Source organism: Topomyia yanbarensis, chromosome 2 (assembly GCF_030247195.1).
Source record: "Topomyia yanbarensis strain Yona2022 chromosome 2, ASM3024719v1, whole genome shotgun sequence".
Classification (NCBI taxonomy): Eukaryota; Metazoa; Arthropoda; class Insecta; order Diptera; family Culicidae; genus Topomyia; species Topomyia yanbarensis.
Window position 1 is genome coordinate 61,275,455 of NC_080671.1, and position 15,782 is coordinate 61,291,236.

General features: G+C 36.9%; 1 protein-coding gene across 4 annotated transcripts in view; it reads right to left on the minus strand.

Moving 5' to 3' along the window:
• The window catches only part of LOC131686191 (monocarboxylate transporter 2-like), a 124,588-nt gene extending 109,432 nt beyond the window's left edge, over positions 1-15,156 (minus strand). The window contains exons 1-2 of one of the 4 annotated variants that reach the window (XM_058970424.1): positions 14,922-15,156; positions 13,651-14,237 (exon numbers count right to left, since the gene is read on the minus strand). The gene's annotated coding sequence lies outside the window, so the exon portion shown is untranslated. Of the gene's footprint in view, positions 1-13,650 lie in introns of all 4 variants that reach the window. The other 3 variants (XM_058970422.1, XM_058970425.1, XM_058970423.1) reach the window with 3 other exon arrangements.
• Positions 15,157-15,782: the final 626 nt, after the last annotated feature.

Genomic DNA, 15,782 nt, shown 5'->3' on the forward strand with positions numbered 1-15,782 from the left:
AACATTAAAAAGTTAATTGAGTTAATGCGTAATTCGCTACAGAACACGATTCCTTGATTTAGAAGGTAACCCGCGTTTTGGGGTTAATGATATTTCTTTGATGCCTCAGACCAGACGCAGACCAATAAAAAATAGAGTGTTCGCTATGCTTCTAAAAATACTATAAAAACAAATCTATCGGAGTCCCGCTTGGTAGCGCAACTTAATGGATCCTCCCCGACAGTTGTGGCCATTTTCGAGATAATTTATATCACTTTTTATCGCGACAGTAGCTTTACGGTAGGTGATTGTATGGATATTTCTTGGGACGATTTAGTTGACGCTATAACTGTGCTATCGAAGCAGTTGACCGCGGACATCGAACTGCGTTTTTCTACTCGAGCTGTGGCACACCTAGTTAGCGTGGAAATTACTATATAGGACTGGGCAAGATGTGCCAACTCGAGATCGATAGGCAGGTGATGAACGAGAGGGCGTGTGTGTTTGTTGAGAATCAGCGGATAGCCGTGCTCATGATTAGATGAGTGAATTTCTTGGTGATGCTGGGGTACGAATATGAGTACAGAACAAAGTACATAACCTCATTTTTTCTACAGGGACGTTTGGTTTAAAACAATTTGAAACAGTGCTAAATTCAACACACAGAAATAACAGTATTTCTTAACGGGCATGGCGATAGTTCGTATGTGGTACTTTGAACGAGGCGTCGAAATAAAGGTTCTTGTTATTGTGACTACGACTAATCTTTCAATATAGAGCCCCTTACAAAATTTCGGAGCAGTTGAGAATTGATAGTGTGGGTAGGATGATTTTGTCCCCAAATATGAACCTTATTCCTCCCTAGAGAGATACTTAACCATGAACCAAACACCCTGTATAATGTTGGATATATCTGCTTCTGGTTTTCCAATTTGAAAAAATAAATAGCTTGTTCAAAAAGTGTGGCGTAAAAAGTTTATTTATGTTTTCAATTTTGACAAATTTCATATTTTGGCAACTATACACACTAAAAAATCTGAATATTAATGATGACTCAATTGAGAAATCCGACGCAATTGCATATGGCGCAACTTTAAATGTGATCTATTTTTATGTCATAATCGACGCACTCATAATACTCTATTAAATAAATTCAATATTCCGTCATTATAAACAAAAACGATTGTCACACGTACTATTTTAAGTGTAGGAAATAAAATGTAAAGCCAATGACTAAGTTTTCAGTGTAAGATGCCATAAAATTACACGTCCCAAATCAAAAACGCATCAAGCGAAGTGAAGCGCGTATTTATCTCAAAAATTATCAAGGTCCGTCGGCTGTGCAAGGTGATATTGCGTGTTAAGATAACAATGCAATCATATTGCAAGTTCTGCGGTTTATCCACTGAAAACGTCGAGTTTTTTTTATCAAATATGTTCAGTTACACAAAAAAGAAAAGAAGTTCGCGTGTCCTTTCGACCACTGTCAGGTCATTTTTAAATCACTCAACTCGTTCTTGCAGCATATTTTTGACTCATAATTCTACGAAGCTTCGACCCAATAAATGGTGGACCTATTCTGAATTTTGATGAAAATTCGCTTAATTGAATTTTATTTGCATCTTCCATTTTCACGAAAATAGATAATGAGTTGGTGATGTGTTGGTAAGAAGCTGCGTGACGAACTGCAGTAAGGTTATTTTTATTTTAGAATTGAAAATTAGTTTTACTTCAATTTTAATAGACCAGGGGCGGCGAAACACTTTACGCCCGAGTGGGTAGAAAGCATAGGGTGAGGGGTCCATTAGTAAGGATTGTTTCCCTTTTCGCAATGCGCACGCTTACATTACATTCACATTAAGTCACGTTCGTTTATGCAAATGCAATTGTGGTACATCGATGTTTTCAAATGTGTGTAGTGCGAGATACATGCGTTGCGCATCTAAATTTGTTGAAATGGTTCAAAATTTCGAGTGGGTAATTACCCACTCGGTTAATTTCGAGTGGGTAGTACTACCCACGCTTTCCGCCGGCCCTGTAATAGACAAATGCAATTTTTCAGCGTTCTTGTAAATTTACATGTCAAACGTAATTTTACTGTTGGCCTAATGTAAAATTACGTTTTGAATAATTTGGCGTCGTGTAAAATTAAGAATGAACGTAATAATTAATCATTTTGTTTGCTGGCATATGTCGGCGCAAGATGACGTAAAATTATAAGACTTTTTTGAAGTGTGTACGTAAGAATCCGTGACCAACCATCCGAATGTTGAGTTGATAGTACGCTACACACGGATATTGTACCATTCGTTTGGTATATTACAGTCGACCTTCCCATCGTTAGGAATGAAGTTTAGAAGTGGTTTCTATGCTTGTGTTTTATAGCAAATATAAAAAATTGTATGAAAAAAGTGATCAAAAGCTCTAGCTTCAAGTGCAACATTTCGTCGCTGTTGTGCTGTCTTATGACAAACGCCATTTTGGGGTAAACTGAGTTAGATATGCCATGTTACTGAATTTTCAAAACTCTACAATGTGGCGTTTTCAGAATTTTTAATTTCTACTGGATTACTGAGATATAGCGAAACATGATTATGACAAGCGCCAATTTCTCGAGTGATTGGCGGTTGCCATAATCATTTTTAATAGAAAACGGTTATAGCAAGCCAACAGATGACTCTGATGACATACGTAATTCCTATGCAAATCAACTATAATCATTTTGAACAAACTGGTACCACACTATTAAGAAAACTTACAATCAATATCCGATATAAAATAAATCCAAATCAGAGAAACAAAACAAAATGAACAAAATTAAGACAATGGAAAAGTTGAAATTTAAAAAAAATGTAAAAAAATTGAAGTAACATAAACCAAATTAAAAAATTGAAATAACCAAATTAAACGAAGGAAATTAGATTAAAATTGAAGAAATAGAAAAATATTACCAAGTAATTCAAATAATGAAAAACGGGTCAACGATAAAATAAAAAGTAAAATATGGACGAAATGGGTAAAAAATAGAAATATTACAGCAAAGAAAAATAAGAGAAAATTAAAAAATAAAGGGGTTAAATAATTAATTAATTTGCGTTGCGTTGCGTTGCGTTGTGACGATGATTTTGGCGGATTGCACACTCACTTCATCATGTTTGACTGCTGATTATCTAATAAGAGTTGCTTAGGAAATGGTAAGTAGGAATTCATACCAATTCGACCCATATTAAAACCTCAACAGCATGATAGCCATCATTGCCGGCCGCCCCATCTCCATCGTTCACGGGGAAGGATAAAGGATAAGGTAGCCAGGAAGTGTTGATGCTCCACCTATTTAACGGAAGGACGACGATTCATCAGACTCTTCCATAGGTGTCGCGGAGTTGGTAGTTTGGAAGGGTATCAGGTCTAGGATTCGCTCCAAGCAAGCGATGCGACCTGTAAAGCATATTTTATTACGTAGTTGTTTAGTTAGTCTTCGAGTGCACGATCACTCGAAAAAGAGATCTTCTTTAGTTTTTGGTTTTTTTTAAACTCTGGGCAGCCGGCTACCGAGAGTATACTATGTTCCCTAAACAAAAGCAATTTGAACTCCACTCGGAGTGACACATTATACAGGCAAAAATAGCGCGAGATGTTATAAATCAGGGAAAGTATTTCTTATTTTCCATATCAGATTTGTGGAATACAAGTATACGAGCGATAATAACGAACACTGAAGGGAAATATAAAGGATTGTTAACCTGATGCACGGGCTTGTTAGCAATAACGGAGCTTGAAATTAGGTTCATAAAAACAGACGCGGCGAATTTTCAATACGTATTGACCCGTGATCATAGATACTAGTCAGATTATTCGTATTGGGGCTAATTTCCGATCAACTATTCATTTTTACGGCAATGTTTCCTCGACTAGATCTGTTCGCACCCTCTCATTCTGCTACTATCGGCAGAAGGCTGATAGCACCCAGTCGTCGCCGGTCTAAGGACCAAATGTCATCAATAGACTTAGACTCGCGTGGAGGCATGAGATAGGAAACTTGTGAGAATTTTGTTATCCCACCGTTTGACGACCATAAAGGGGTTAAATAATTAATTAATTCATACAAAGTCAAGCTTAAAATTACTCATTTTTGCAACGAAGAGATAGAGAAATATTTTACCCGCATACAACATGAGTTATATTTTGGTGCGCATTTTTGCCCAGTAACTAGGAGAGCAGAGAGAAACCACTTGCTCTCATTACAAAATCCTCTTGCTTGTGACAGAGCAAACCTTTATTAGATGCTCTGCTTTTACCTCATCATAGTCTGGTGGAGCAACGGAGATAAATTGCTCAGTTGGCAGATGAGAATAAAATACCCCCAAGGGAACCAAATTTAGTTCGCTTCACATCAGTGTTCGAATATTTAACTCGGCTTTCATGATAAGTATCCATGTTTTACCTTCTGGGAATAGTAAAGATGTTTGAATTTGCAGCTTCCAGTTCAAAATCGCTGAACAACATTAAGGGGTTAGACCACTGTAGAGCTCGAACAAATGGGCATATTTCGGATTTTTTTCTTGGCACAGTAAAGGGATGAGTTGAAATGTTGTTAAAAGTAATTTATAACATATATATTGGATCAGAAAAATAATTTTTTCTAGTAATTTCATCACAAGATGGCAACTGTGCAGCATTTCTCCCCATGCGAGTTTTTTAGGTAGAAGTACACGACCTGAAAACTATCTCCCGGAATATTAAACCTAGAGCCAAAAAAATAGTTTTTCTGATTCCTTATGATAGTGGCAAGCGACACCCGTAGGATTTTTTTCTCGATTTTTTTTTGATTTTTCGCGAAATGGTGCACTATTAAGTGAAAAAAACGCCGAAAATACCATTAAAATCGAAACAAATTGTTAATTTAACAAAAAATAAGCAATAAGAAATTAAAATCCTACATACGTTGCTGGAGAAATCAATTTCGAATATGCTGTGAAAATTTCAAAACAATCAAAAGCCATTTGTTCGACTTGTATTTCCGGCCAACTCAAAAAAGTAGGTTTGAGGTTTACACAGAAGGCGTTGCGGAAGAATTGATAATTTGAGCATTTATTTATCGTATTCGACTTCCATTTTTTGGGATATAATTTTTAACAGCCAAAAACACATTTTAGGCTAATAAATATAAATTCGACTTTTTAAAAAAATGCCTATTAGACTAATAGGATGTAGAGACTATTTTTATCCTAATTATATTATAACCTTACTCATTTGAAGCCTTTGATTAAAGCAGCGTCTGACATCTTTCTTCATCTCATTGCCGTAAATAGCAGGGTGAAAATTAGGGCACTCGAATTAAGTTTTCGTTGCGTTTAAACACCAGTATTTTACCATTTTCCGCCTTAATCCAATCTTTGCCATAATAAAATCAACATTATCTTCAAATCATTCTCGAGGACATGCTTAATAAAAAGTGTCCTAATATTAGTGTAATGCTCAAATGTCTATTAATTTGCTCCACCAAACGTGCATGGATTACACATTTAGTTTGAATTATTGAGTATTGGAAAATTTTACTTGGGTTTTCAACAGCAAGCCATTAGTAAACCAATTCTGTTACCAAACTCTCCGCCATATACCGTTTTTATCCAAACGTCACAAAATACTAATACAAATTTTCAGATGAGGATTGCTGACTTGTTCAGTAATTTGATCATTTGAAAATTAAAATTCGAACGAAAGTAATCTTACATTTCCTGAATTTGATTACGAATTTTAGCCCGGAATTTCTGAACACAAAACATTCTCATTATTGTTCGCAAAAATCTTCTTTATCAATAAAGCCGAATTATTTCCACTTTTTTGCGATTGAATCTACACTTCCTTGCACTATTAGGCTTCTAATTATTATACTTGCGAGTCAAATCCTTTATCCAAAAACGTCATGCGTAAAATTGCCCTAGTCAACGAATAAATACACCTCAAACATAATGACAACCACAAAAATCTCACTATTACTGCTTTCACTGGGTTCTGTTGAAAATTCATTGTTTTACGAAAGACTAAGAAGTATTCGCAATGTGCAAACACGTTGTGTTAATGTTTTCCCCGTAAATGGCGATTTAACAGATGGTTTGTTGTACGTGTTTTGTATGTTTTTGGCGAGATTCGATGATGTTTAACTTTTTGCCGAACAATTTAGTATTTTACTGAATGGTGGATAATTTACCGAAAAAAGCAAAAGTAATAATAAGTTCAATTAAAAATATTCCAGGTTTTAGCAGCAAATTATTCGTAAATCTACCGAAGTCGCCGAATAATGAATACGCTTTCGCAATTTTTTAAATCAATTGCTGATCTCCGTTAAATATTACTGTGCAAATCGTCAAATGAAACCGAACAACTTTGGGTTGGCTTAGTGTGTACGTATAAATGGCTGGTTTGAATATGCAAAGCCTAAATAAAGCACTCATTTGATATAAAATATCGCCATTCTGTTGTTTTCGAAACCATCTTATTTTACTGGCATTTTTTCAAACATGCTCTTTCTGTAACTGAGCATCTGATGAGGAACACTCCCTCTTGAATTGGGCGAGAATTAATACTTTCGCATCCCCCCTGCGCGGTAGAGAGATATGGGTGAACACAAAAAAATCTCTCTTGATTCTCGAGAGCGTGTTCTCTCGCTTTCGCAAAAGAGAAGATGAGCTAATATAGAGAGCAGTAAGGAAGCCTGTGGAAAATAGAAAACAAGGGCAAAACACAAACAAATCATAATAAAATAATGGGGCAAATGCTCAAATGATAAAATGAAGAAAATAGCAAACATGAGATTCAAATATGTTGAAATGGTTTAAATGGGTGAAAATTAAAATGCTAGACGAGATGGGAAAAATAGGAATATTATAAGAGAGCAAAAATAAGAGAAAATTTAAAAATAAATGCGTTAAACACCAAAGATATTCGTAGGGTGATGAGCCCATTATCGCTATGTTTCTATTATCACGCTACCCATTTGAAGCCGTTGGTTAGAGCAGTGTCTGCCATCTTTGTTTAACGCATTGAGTCAAATGGTAGCGCAACAATAGGGGCACTCGATTCGTGTTTTCATTGCGCTCAAACACGAGAATTTCACTGTGTTCAGCGCATGTATGTTATTATCTTGGTACTTAACAACGAAGCAAAGCTGTTGATGTCAATTTGTACGCATTCCATTGTTTGTAGGCCGAGTAATTAATGAATCAGTGAGGCGCCCTCCTTAGTATGGTGAAAATAGGCACTTCACCCTATAAAATTAAGTTTAAAATTAGATGGAACTGAAAACCGAAAATATGCACAAAACTCAAAAAATCAACTTAAAATGATGTGGAAAATATTCAAATAACAAAATGAGCTAAATAGAAAACATAATTTTTTTTTTTTTTTCAAATGGACAAAACATGAAAATGCTAAAGGTAATGGAACACAAGAATAGAGAAAAATTGAATATAGTAGTTATTCTGCCTAAGCTCGACTCTCATTAACAGAAGACAAAGATTAAGCCCGTACGATATTGAGTCTGTTCTAATGACCCTGCCACTTCTAGTTTTTCGATCTGTTTACTTCACATCCTTGCTTTCACTTGAGTACTATGGCTCTAAGTTTCATAACTTTTCCTACCCAATAATCTCTAGCTAATTGAATGTCGTTAAAATGTAAAAAATTGAATATAAAAAAATACAAAAGAGCATTTCAAAACTGATTTATGGAGAAAAGAAAAACTCACAGCAAAATAAAAAATAGCAAAAACAAATATTTTTTTCATAAGATGAGAGAGACCTAATAATGAAAAAATGGAAAAAATGAGGATGGAGAAAATATTAAAATAGGTTTCTTTGAAAATATAAAAAATACCAAACAAAAGCGGAGATTGAAATTAAGTGAAATAAGTTAAAATTTAATGAAATCAATTGAACTAAACATGCAACAAATAAAACGATAGATAAAACGCAAAAATTAAAAAAACATGAAAAGATGAAATGAATCGAAAAAATATATGGGACAAATAAAAAAGTTGGACAAAGCAAAATATATAAAACAAAATGTAGAATAAGAATGCACGAAAAAATAGGATTGGGTGAAGTAGAAAAAGAATCGACAAAAAATGCAGAAAAATAAAATATGAAACAATAGAACAAGAGAAAAAATTGCGTTGCGTTGCATTGTGACAATGATTTTGCGGATTGCACACTGACTTCATCATGTATGACTGCTGATTATCCAACAAGAGTTGCTTAGGAAGTGGTTAGTAGGAATTCAAACCAATCCGACCCATATTAAAACCTCAACACATGGTAGCCATAATTGCCGGTCGCGCCCATCTCTATCGTTCACGGGGAAGGATAAAGGATAAGGTAGACGGGAAGTGTTGATGCTCCGCCTACTTAATGGAAGGACGACGATTCATCACTCTTCCATAGGTGTCGCGGAGTTGGCGGTTTGGATGGGTATAAGGTCTAGGATTCGCTCCAAGCATGCGATGCGACCTGTAAAGAATATTTTATTAGGTAGTTGTTTAGTTAGTCTTCGAGTGCACGATGACTCGAAAAAGAAAAGATCTTGTTTAGTTTTTGGTTCTTTTTTAACTCTGGGCAGCCGGCTACCGAGAGTATCCTATGTTTCCTAAACAAAAGCAATTTGAACTCCACACAGCCGACCGCGGGAGTACTACCTAGAAAAGCTTATCTTATCTGTATAATGGGCCGGATCACTATCTATTGTAACAGTATTTAAACAGAATTCGCTACTTCTTCTCTACGGTATATTTATTGGCTTGAAAACTACCGAGTGATAACACGTTATACAGACAAAAAGTTATGATAGCGCGAGATGTTATAAATCAAGGTATGTATTTCATATTTTACGTATCGGATGATTTGTAAAATACACGAATACAAGAGATAGTAACGACCATTGTAGAGGAATACAAAGAATTGTTAACCTGATACACGGGCTGGTTAGCAATAACGGAACTTGGAATTAGATTCATAAAAACAGGCGCGGCGAATTTTCAGTATGTATTAACCCGCGATCATCGATACTAGTCAGATTGAAGTCTTGTTGCGACTTTTTTCCGATCAGATATTCATTTTTACGGTAGCATTTCCTTGATTAGATCTGTTCGCATCCTCTCATTCTGCTACTCTCGGCAGAAGGCTGATAGCACACAGTCGTCGTCTGTCTAAGGACCAAATGTCATCAATAGAGGCATGAGACAGGAGACTTGTGAGAAGTAAAGAGATTAAAAAAAACAAAGAAACGACATGCTCCGTCCTGAATCCGAACTCAGCTATAAGCTTCTATAGCTGAATTGAAACTTCAAACGGAACATGGCGTCTCCGTGTCATTCTAATCCCTTTAGTGAAAACTATGTTATCTCACCGTTTGACGACCACAATAGAACAAGAGAAAAAATTGGAATAGAAACTCTGGATTATATGAAGAATCTAGAATTTTTTCGACGAAATGCCAAAAAAATTTATATTGAGAAACAAAGTTCAAGATGAAAATTTTTTTCGAGTTCTCGTATTTAAATAATATTTTTTAAGTGAACCTAAAAAATTATTATCCTTTCTTCGTGGATTTTCATCTTTCTTGATTTGTGAAGTTATTTAGAATTCGTTTCTCGAGTCCTATTTAACCAGTTGAGCACTCTAGAAGAAGGTTGCTGAGTTTTCTATTTCTTTCTAATAGATATTTTTGTAATTCATTTTGCGGTTACGACGGATTAAAATAAGTAGAAATAGAACATATCGCACTGAAAAGCTAAGAAATCGCATTTAGACTAATGATCCTATTTTAACCGTATAGCCTTAGCAAACCACAGTTTTTTGAATCCCATCTACAGTTTGCAAAGTTTGAAGTGATTAAGTAAAATACGAATCAAAATCAATTTTTCGTGAGCCCGGAACATAAAACAGTTAAGAATATTTTAAATGGTTGGTCCAAATCCATGAGGTATTTATAGTAAAGTATGAAATACAAAATAAATTTCAGTCTACAAAATTTACAAAAAAAAAAGATCTTATGTATTCTTGCTAAATGTTCGTTAAAATCGTTCTTGAGTTGTCTTTCGATTGGTCTTTCATTCAGTACAAACTTTCTGTTATATTTGATAGAAATGTGACCATATTTGCTAACTATATTTTGCCAGAACGAACCTTTGACCACAGTTCAGTTTGGCCTTATCAGTTGCAATACCTTTTTGCCTTTCTCATATAAAGAAAGGCTATGCAATCACTGTAAAAATCGACTTTTTAACCGAGGCCCGGAGGGCCGTGTGTCATACACCATTCGATTCAGTTCGTCGAGATCGGCAAATGTCTGTGTGTGTATGTATGTGTGTGTGTGTGTATGTGTGTGTGTCATTTAAACTCACACAATTTTCTCAGAGATGGCTGAACCGATTTTCGCAAACTTAGTTTCATCTGAAAGGTATAACGCTCCCATAAGCTGCTATTGAATTTTTAGTTGATCCGACTTCCGGTTCCGGAGTTACGGGTTGAAGAGTGCGGTCACACAGCAAATTCCCATATAAACTGGTACCACCATGATGTTCAAATGATGTAAAACATATTAAAATTGATGTAACATTACTCTAGTTTGCGGGTCTGGATCACTAATGATTAATCAAAGCAGCATTGACCACATTGGCCACCTATGACGGTTCATGACGCCCCCATAGAACCCGCCAAGTTCCTAAGCTAATATCACACCCATTCCCCAACGAATTCTCTACCGATTTTTACAAACTTGGTTTCAAATGAAAGATACAGTAATGCCATTGACTGCTGCTGAATTTCATTCGGTTCTGACTCTTGCTTCCGGAGTTACAGGGGTGTTAGTAAGGATACACTGGAATTTCCCATATAAATCGGTACAATCGTAATACCTCAGAGGCTAAAAACTATTGAAATGGTCACCAAATTACTTCTAATCGCAGATCTAGATCACTGATTACCAATCAAACATTCTTTGAATATATTGTCCACTATCGACGATTCCGGAAGTCCGGAATTCCGGGCATATTCCACAATTAAAGTCACATCGGTTCATCGGTGATAAGATGAAAGATTTCCTCCACTTTCAAACCCATTCCACCAACATTTCAAAATATAATCACATGAAGATAACATTGAACTCATGCTGATTAAGCTAATTAAATATTTCTCTTTTGCCTTTCTCATATAGAAAGGTTATGCAATTGCTCTGAAAACCGACTTTTTAACGGAGGCCCGGAGGGCCGAGAGGCATATAATATTCGATTCAGTTCGTCGAGTTCGGCAAATGTCTGAGCGTGTGTATGTATGTGTGTATGTATGTATGTGTGTGTATGTGCGTATGTGTGTGTATGTGACCAAAAATGTCACTCATTTTTCTCAGAGCTGGCTGAACCGATTTTGACAAACTTAGTCTCAAATGAAAGATATAACGTTCCCATAGGCTGCTATTGAATTTCTGATGGATCCGACTTCCGGTTCCAGAATTACAGGGTGGTGAGTACGATCACGCAGAAAATGTCGATTTTAATAAATTCTGCAATGAATGTATAAAGGTGAAAATTTTTCCAAAATATGACCACAACTGCTTCGATTTGTAGTATTAGGTCACTAACATCCATTCAAAGTCTTTTTGGCCACATTGGCCACCATCATCGGTTCTGGAAACCCCGGCGGAAGTATCCAAATTCAGAATAACAGTCACATCGGTTTCTCGGAGATGGCTAGACCGATTCAACCAAACTCAGTCTCAAATGAAACATTGCGCCTTCGTAAATGGTTATTTAATTTAATCCCGATCTGACTTCCGGTTCCGGAGTTACAGGTTGTGGCGTGCGATCACATAGCAAATTGCGATTCAAACCGATACTACGATGAAAGCAAAAAAGGTAAAAATTTCGCTAAAATGTCTCTCAAACAACTTAAATTTACTGTTCTAGGTCACCGACGGCCAACCAAACTTTCGTTGACTACATTGACCACCATAGACGGTTCTGGAAGTGCCCGGGAAAAGCGGCCATCTTTCAAAATTGACGTACTCACATCAGTTTCCCGGAAATGGTTGGGCCGATTTTCACAAACTTAGTCCCAAATGATAGCTATAGTATCCCCACAGATGTCTATAAAATTTCGTACGGATCGCTTGGATGCGTCCGGAAATATAGACTAATCCATCCGGTCACATATGAAATTCCCATATAAGCCGGAACTCAATTTTTTTCAAAGGGGGGACCCCATGAAATTTCAGAAATCAAATTCGTGTTTTTGATGCCAAAAAAAAATACAATGCATGAAACGTCGAGATTTTATGTTATCTCGAAATTATTTTTTTTGAAAATCGACTTTTTGGGACTGCCGATTTCGCACCTTTTTTCAATTTAATATTAATGTAGCTGTTTTTTCTTTTACAAAATTTTAGAACTCGAATAGTGATTTTTTTCTTGTATATTTGTCATGTCATGTATAATAATAAAATGTAATATATTCATTTGAAAGCTTTCAATGAATATAAACAACGCAAACATTCACGTGTTCATGATTGAGAAAGGCACAATTGCACCGCTCGGTGGATTAAAACAGGTTTTTTATTATCGTCCGTATAACCACTTACGAAGTCATCACAATTTCTACAGTAGAAAGTACGTGCTTTTAGAGAAAAACATTTTTATCCCAGTTACAAAACTTACGAAATCAAAAAAAATTCATCATATTTCACCAAATCACCAACATTGATTATACCATGAAATGCTTGATCTTATAATTGAGAAAATCATATATTTGTTTTCCAACATGCTGCAATTTAAAATTAAGTCAAGCTATTCTATATCATACCAATATTGAAATACTGATTAAATTTTCAAATAAATTCTTATTGAAATAATATTTGTCAGAATCATTTCGTCTGCTCTGTACGACTCCGGGCTCGGGGGGAAACACCCCGTACTCCTCCCCTCTCGGCGGCTCTGTCCATAGCTAATGTTTCGTTACAAACACCTTTGTTGGTGATTCCCGGGATTCCCGGGGAATAAATTCCCGGAATGGATGCTCTTCTGACGAGCCATTGTATTTAGCTGCAAAGTGTTTAACGAATGTAATAGACATTTACACAATAATAATGAACATAATCAGCCATGGAAGTTTGAAGAAATAAGAAAGGTACAATTGCACCACTAGGTGTATTAAAATAGATAATGTCGTTGAAAGTGACGGTTTTGAGATGATCCAAATAGTATGACTCACGGAAATCCTAATTATTTGACATACCATACATTCATCCAGATAAGAAATGTTCGTGAGTTATCACAAAATGGTACAAGCACATATTTTTCTCATTTGTTCTATTAGAGATCAATTGTTTCTAACTCTGAAAGAATAACGTTTGATTCTGCGTAATTTTAAAAAAAATTCAATTTGAACAAGATTTCCATAAAACCGACTCAAATGATGCAAATAAGAGAATAGATATGGAATTTAAGATATCCAAACTTTCACTACAACATTATATTAAAAATCCTCCTCGATAATACTCAGTTCATTTTGTTGTACCGTACTAAAAGCAGAAATGAAAACAATTGAAATTCTGCCACAATTTGATCATTTGAAACAGAAAGGAAAACATAAAATCACAAATATTCGACGATGCGACACAAACCTTTTAAATCCCTCATTAATTTGCTTCACGGTTAATCTCATCTCTCGAAGGCGTCAAATCTTATCCTTTTTCAATTGTACCAACATATACACACACACGTACGTAGGATTACGAAAATTCGTCGTTCTTCACTCTCGATTTAATCCAATTGTACCAAAAACCAAACACGCACAAATTCAATCATTTTCACTTCATCCGTTTCCGATATCTCACTGAAAACCGCACAATTATCATATGCCTCGTTTCCGAGTCAAAGGCCGTGCCAGCCGCATCCGGTCTGCACCCCAAACTGGGATAACCAATTCATTCATCCCAGCTAGCAGCAGCCACCACTTTGATCCATCGCCTACGAATGACACTGAAACCCGTAACTTTAAATTGAATCCTCTCTGACGTCGACAATTCAACGAGCACACCACTATTCCACATCTTCGAGCTTCTTCTCGATGGGTTTGGTTTCGATTTTCGCATCCGGTTTCCTCACCATCGATATTCTATAGCGCCGTTCGTTCGTTCGTTCGTTGGTTCGGTGCGGTGTGATATGGCTTTAGGCAATGTTTTCCTCTCGATAGACACGCGTTTTCAAACTGAAAAGACAAACCGCAGGCTTCGATTGGAATACAAATCACAAAATTAGCACATTCGGAGCGTCTCGTTGATCGCAATCAGGAAGTTTTTCTGTTGCCCCAGGATATTTTTCGGCGGAAGATACCATTGGTGACTTTGACTGGTAGCGGTGAACGAATTTTTCGTGGTTGTTGACAAAGATTGGTTTCGAAATTTCAATTTAAACACTCTATCTTAATATTCATTTGAAAATCACACGGAACCTACATCATTCTTCATATTTTTTACTGTTGCTAACTTAGTGAACACTCTGGCTTGTGTAAAACCACTTTTAACACGTAAAACAAAATCTCAACAGCAGAACAACCTACACTTCACAAATTTCAATAAGCAAGCTTGTCCAGATCACTGAATACCCGCAGCCATGTCTTCCGCAAACCAATTTCAATCAACTCATGCTGGGTCAATTTCCCACATGACACCGTCCTGATCTCGGTCAACATCCGACTGGCACACAAACGAGCCTTTAATATCCGTCAAAATCTATGTCCGAACTGGGCCTAGGAAGCGCGCTCTTCTCTCACGGCACTATTCAGCAGACCACATCTGAACGATCCGTACGAGGTGCGTCGTACAAGGGCAATGCTGCAGCAGTCCTTGCAGCGGGTGATGCCTTAGTGCGTTTCGAACCAACAAGAACCAACCAGCGCTTAACGTCGACAAGCGTGGGTTTCCATTGTCTGGCAGCGCGCGGTGGGTGGCTTGGGTGATGAAAATCTCTGCTTGGCCAGGCAAACAAAGCGCAAAACCCAGCATCAGCAGGTTTACCCCTCTCAGAGACTATAAATAATGTGAGGATAACCACACTCCGAACCGTAACAACACGCGCACAATTCCGACAATCCAATCCCGTCGACGGTTCCGAAAGAACTGAATCCGAGATGAATCCTTCCGGGCCCTCTACCGCACTGATCTGTAAAAATAACACCGAAGGCATAGCACACAACACAGCAGGCGACGCAACTCTCCTCCACATCGGTCAGGTTTGTCAGCGCTTACTGCACGCTGAGCACTCTCTTTCTCTGCTTTCACCGCACGAGAGCAATCAGATGGCTGGAAGAAAGTTCACCGGTTACCTTCCACCCACCACCCAAATCGGTGACGTCATAAATCGAAGCTGAATGTAAACAGAGAGTGAGCTCCACAGCGTGCCAATTTCTCTTCACGGTCAATTCAGTTTGTCACGTGTATCAGCGTACGCACCAATCTACGCTCTGCGGCGACAGAGGAATTATTATTTGAATGGATGAATGAAAGAACGAAGGAATGAATGAATGAATGAATGAATGAATTATGATGAATTAAGATTTAGTTGTTTATCTGCGTTGAGGTTGAGGCGGGCCTATGTGGTTTCTCATTCTGTTATTGATGTCAGAGTTATGATTCAATTCAGCACATTCATTCTGACCGCCCTGTGGTTGGGAAATCTTGATAGAGTGAAGATCACTTTTTATCATCCCCTGTTTGTATTTTATGTTGACAAAATGGGGACATTGTCAAAACCG